This window comes from Bubalus kerabau, chromosome 3, assembly GCF_029407905.1.
Source record: "Bubalus kerabau isolate K-KA32 ecotype Philippines breed swamp buffalo chromosome 3, PCC_UOA_SB_1v2, whole genome shotgun sequence".
NCBI classification, from domain to species: Eukaryota; Metazoa; Chordata; class Mammalia; order Artiodactyla; family Bovidae; genus Bubalus; species Bubalus kerabau.
The window spans coordinates 50,536,614-50,542,420 of record NC_073626.1 but is presented as its reverse complement, the minus strand read 5'-3'; the positions used below and the strand labels follow the sequence as shown (position 1 = coordinate 50,542,420).

General features: G+C 42.4%; 1 pseudogene; it reads right to left on the bottom strand.

Annotated features, from left to right (window-relative positions):
* Nucleotides 1–876: 876 nt before the first annotated feature.
* On the bottom strand, nt 877–5,086 carry LOC129647249 (EF-hand calcium-binding domain-containing protein 14-like; annotated as a pseudogene).
* Between the last annotated feature and the right edge of the window lie 721 nt (nt 5,087–5,807).

Genomic DNA, 5,807 nt, shown 5'->3' with positions numbered 1-5,807 from the left:
TTTATGTATACATGTAAATAGTATAATCAAGTATATATTATTTGTATATAGTTTATATTATATATATCTTATTTTATTGTAAGCAATTCAAGCATATATATGTTACATACATTATATTATTGAGTGTGTAAGTGGTTGTATTTTATGTCAGACTCCATAATCATATCCTCTGAATCATATCCTTAGTTTCCCTTTTCCTGCAGAATTATTGTATTTTCTAATGTTTACCAAGGATCCCAAGGAGAAGGCAATGGCACCCCACTCCAGTACTCTTGCCTGGAAAATCCCATGGACGGAGGAGCCTGGTGGGCTGCAGTCCATGGGGTATCTAAGAGTCAGACACGACTGAACGACTTCACTTTCACTTTTCACTTTCATGCATTGCAGAAGGAAATGGCAACCCACTCCAGTGTTCTTGCCTAGAGAATCCCAGGGATGGGGAGCCTGGTGGGCTGCCATCTGTGGGGTCGGACAGAGTCAGACATGACTGAAGTGACTTAAAAAAGGATGCCAAAGTGAGTCTCACATGCATTGTATAGTCTTCTTCATTAACTCAAACTATCCCAACCACAGTCCTCAAATTCAGTTGAAAGCTCTTTATCGTTCCTGAGTGATGCTGTAATAGATGTCCAAAACAAAATGTCACTTTGTTTTGGTGGATAATTAAATTATGTGATACTTTTTCCAATTCAGAGTGTAAAATACCACATTTTACTTGGCACACTATTGCAGGTGAAAACATTTTAATATGTTATTTATTAATTTGATTTTTTAAAAATACCACTCATTTAATCAAAAAGAAACTGAGTAGATATCAGGTAATCTAAGGCACATATTCATTTCTAAAATAAGCCTGATAAAGCTAGACATCTAAAGCTACTCTTCCTCTAAGAATGAGTATCTTCCATCTCCATCAGAATCAAACTCTCTCAAATGTTCTGGTTCTGACATAACAGAATCTAAGGAGTTCCTGATTTCCTGGTAAGTCAGCTTCCCATCCACATCACAGTCAGTGCTATGGAGCAAGTCCTGAAGATCTTCAATATTAGAAATTACTGATAGGAAGACAAGTTTTATCTGGGCAGATTTCTCAATCTGATCTCCAAGAGACTGTGGGAATTTTGGCAACGCTGAAGGCTTTGACCTGAAACCCTGTACTTGCTCTTCATTTGGTAGTTTCTGGAGGCCTGCTGCTTTCAGGTTTGTCTGTGAGAGCACTGATCAGCTACAGTTTCTCTCTGAGCTTGAATACCTGAGAATCTGAACTAACTTCTTTCTTTGTTGTTGCTATTCAATCACCCAGTGGTGTCTTTTTGCAACTCCCTGGACTGCAGCAACACATCAGGCCTCCCTGTCCCTCAAAATCTCCCAGTTTGCCCAAGTTCATGTCCACTGCATTGGTGATGCTATCCGACCATCTCATCCTCTGATGCCCTCTTCCTCCTTTAAGCCCTGGGATTTTACAAACTGTATTCTGCTGGTCACTTGATGCAAAGACTTTTTGGAGAGACAGCTGGAGGACAGGTTCACTTGCTTTTCTACCTTGCTTATAGCAAACAGAATTCTTTCTATCAAGTTGACTCTCTGGGTAAGATTATTAACTGCCTCATTCATTCTCTCGAGTTTAAGTTACTTCCATCTCTGGTACTCCCCTGGGGCACTGTTTACCTCCTCTAAAAAACTATGGAGGTACAGGATATCCTGCTTCAAACTCACACCGTGTGTTTTATTATCAAGTTCAGATAGAGCTGGAAGTGATGAAATGATCTGGTTGTTTCCAATGGTCTCCTTTAAGGCATGCTGATTCATGCCACTCTGCAGTAACTTCATGGTTTTCTTGTATTCATCCACAGTCTTCTGTATTGCCTCCACAGCAAGACAGATGTTGTTTAAAGTGTTGCTAATAGAAGTTACACTCTTCTGAAGTCCCTCTACAGTGCCAGGCAGGCTAATTAAGTCTGCAGCTAACTTGACATTGGCTTTGATGTGGGTTATTGTGGAAGTCAACAGAGAAATCTGCTTATTTATTTACGTGATGTTTATCCAGACTTTGTTCAACCCCAGCTCTTCAGATTCAGTCTTCTTAAGTTGTTTTTGTGTGCTAAGTAGCTCTTCCTTAACTTTTGGAACTTCTTGGAACAGCTTTTCTGATTAGATTTCATTGTTCTAAACTTTTCCTTGCTGTTGTTGTCATTTAGTTGCTCAGTCATGCCTGACTCTTTGTGACCCCATGGACTGCAGCATGCTATGCTTCCCTGTCCTCCATCATTTCCTGGAACTTCCTCAGACTCATGTCCATCGAGTCAGTGATGCCATCCAAACATCTCTTCCTCTGTTGTCCCCTTCTCCTTATATCTTCAATCTTTCCCAGCATCAGGGTCTTTTCTAATGAGTTGGTTCTTTGCAGCAGGTGGCCAAAGTATTGGAGCTTCAGCTTCAGCAGCAGTCCTTTCAGTGAATATCCAGGACTGATCTCCTTTAGAATGGACTGATTGGATCTCCTTGGAGTCCAAGGGACTGCAAGAGTCTTCTGCACCGTCACAGTTCAAAAGCATCAATTCTTTGGCACTCAGCTTTCTTTATGGTCCAACTCTCACATCCATACATGACTACTGCAAAAATCATAACTTTGACTATACGAACTTTTGTTGACAAAGTAATGTCTCTGTTTTTTAATGTGCTGTTTAGGTTGGTCATAGCTTTTCTTCCAAGGACCAAACGTCTTTTCATTTCATGTGTTCAGTCAACATCTACAATGATTTTGGAGCCTAAGAAAATAAAGTCTGTCACTGTTTCCTTTGTTTCCCCATCTATTTGCTATGAAATGATACTGGAGTGGGAAGTCAAGTGGGCCTTAGGAAGCATCCCTGTGAACAAAGCTAGTGGAGGTGATGGAATTTCAGCTGAGCTATTTCAAATCCTATAAGATGATGCTGTGAAAGTGCTGCACTCAATATGCCAGCAAATTTGGAAAACTCAGCAGTGGCCACAGGACTGGAAAAGGTCAGTTTTCATTCCAATCCCAAAGAAAGGCAATGAAAAAGAGTGTTCAAACTACTGCGTAATTCCACTCATTTCACATGCTAGCAAAATAATGCTCAAAATTCTTCAAGCTAGGCTACAACAGTACTTGAACCTAGAACTTCTAGATGTTCAGGTTGGATATAGAACAAGCCAAGGAACAAGAGATCAAATTGCCAACATCCACTGGATCATAGAAAAAGCAAGGTAATTCCAGAAAAAACATCTACTTCTGCTTCACTGACTACGTTAACACCTTTGACTGTGCAGATCACAACAAACTGTGGAAAACTCTTAAAAGGATGGGAATACAAGACCACCTTACCAGCTTTTTGAGAATTCTGTATGCAGAGCAATTTGCATAGACACCAAGCCAACACAGGCCAGGACACAGGTGGCAAGGATGACAAAAGCACAGAGGGGATACCAGATCTTGCAGTATCATAAATAGTCTCCCTTGACAAGGCAAGAGTGATTCCAGCTGCACCAAATTCCTCTTCTTCCTCTTAGCTAGAATCAGAATCAGGAGGCTCAGTGCAAAGCAGGCAATGGCCTGAGCCTTTCTTGGGCTTCTTTTTTCACTTGTCCCCAGTCAAGCCTGTCAATGCATTGAGCTTTGCACTTTTTCATCTTCTAGTGTGGGGTAAGTAAAACACCCACTCCTGAGCTGCCAGGTTTTACCAGACATCCACTTCCCTTGTTTCCTTAAAGCTGTCTTCCAGGGTGAGAAATCCTGGGTCAGAGCCCTTCTGGTCAGTCCCACTTGGACTGCCCAGATCTGGTGGGAGCTGGAAGTTGGAGTCCAGAGGGAACTGAAATTCACATGGGTGGGGATAATCACATAAAGATAGCCAGGGAGCTGGTGATCCAAACTGATAAAGCCCTAGGCATGGAGTGTCAGTTACTTAGGATATTGGAGGGGGGGGCAACCTTTGTCTCAAAGATGAAAAGTCAAGTCAAGAATGAGAGTTTCTGAACCTTGGTCAGTAGATAGTATTTCTAAGAGTACTCTAGGAACTGGGGAAGTACACACAAATAGATGTTTTGGACTTCAGGCAGGATTTCCAATGGAGAGAAAAAAAGAAACTTGTTCTTGAATGGGAGGAGGGGGATGCCTAGTGAGACCTTGGGAATGTGCTGGTCCTTCCCTAGCAGTCAGCAGGAGGGGGCTCCTAACCACTACAATCCCGGCAGAGAAACCACCCAAGTCTGAGATGATCATATCCTCCCACCTCGATCCTGAGTGTGAAGGGAGCCAAGGAAGACCCAGAGCTTGGCCTGGAGGATTGGGCCTGAGAGGAGTGAGTTCCAAGCCTGGGGAGATCCCAGTCCTGTGGTCTGGGCCTGGGGGTGTGGTGAGGAGGGGCGATGGCAGCTCAGCCCACCTGAAGTACCCTTTCCCAGAGTTTGAGTAGCTCCAGCTCAGGTGACTCTGAGCAATTCACATGCAAGTCCTCAACTCTGGCCTCCACTTGGGCTATGGCCTCTGATGCTCCCAACCTGTTGGTGGCAGGGGCAGCAGTGGCAGTGGGCTGTAGACCTGTGCCAGCTGCTCAAGCCCCAGCTTCCTTCCTCTTTGGCAGTGGCTGCAGGTCTGTTTTTTTTTCTTTCTTTCTTTCTTTCTTAATTTTTATTTATTTGTTTATTTGAGGCTGTGCTAAGTCTTCATTGATACATGCAGGCTTTCTCTAGTTGCAGTGTGTGGGTGCTACTCTCTTGTTACAGTGCAGAGGCTTCTCATTGCAGTGTGCTCCCTTGTTTCCCTGAGACTCTAAGTGCATTGGCTTCAGTAGTTGCAGCAAATGGGCTTAGTTGCTCCATGGCATGTGGAGTGCTCCCTGACCAGGGATTGAACCTGTGTCCCCTGACATTGGCAGACAGATTCTTAACCACTGAACCCTGAGGGAAGTCTGTGTTTCTGTGTAGAATTTCCAGAAAAATGTACACCTACAAGCACTGAGGGGAGTCCTGTAATGCCATCCTGCAGTGTAAATATTTTTATGACTTTAACTATGATGATGGTCCTGTGATATTTCACTTCGCCCAGTATTAGCCAGAAACACATAGGTTGAAAGGGACTGGTGGAGATCAATGAAGTAGCTTCTGGGCAGGAAGATGAAAAATCAAACAGGGCAAACACCAAGAGCTAAGCCAACAATTTTAGCGGGATGGTTATCAGCCTGACATTGCTGATAATGTGTATTAGCTCACCATTCAAGAGGAGGAACTGTTTGGAGAAATGGATAATTCTCTAGTTCTTTCTGAATGTTTGATTTATTATTTAATTCTAATGTGATTAATTCATACAATGCTAGATATCCAAAATACCTTCAAATATTAAAAAGAAGAGTCCAAACTACTTGTCTTTTTTCTTTAATCTTTGACAAAAGGGGTAGACAAATTTAAGGTTAAATACCAAATAAATCTTTCATTCTTCATCTACCTCCAGTAACGCTCATCAAATATTCATGTTTTCATCTAGTATATATCAGACTTGCACTAGCATTTCATAAAATTAATAAGGCAACTTTAGGGGTTCTTTTCATGACACTGGAGAAGAGAATGACAAACCACTTCAGTATTCTTGTCTTGAGAACCCCATGGACAGTATGAAAAGGTAAAAATAAAGCCTGGCGTGCTGCAGTCCATGGGGTCACAAAAAGTCAGACACGACTGACCTGACTGAGGGGTTCTTTTCATGAGAACTTAAAGTTATTTCCATCAGAGCTTGTAACCTGGTAAGTGTGCTGCACTTCCTAGTTCTTGACTGAAAGACTTGTTGTGAG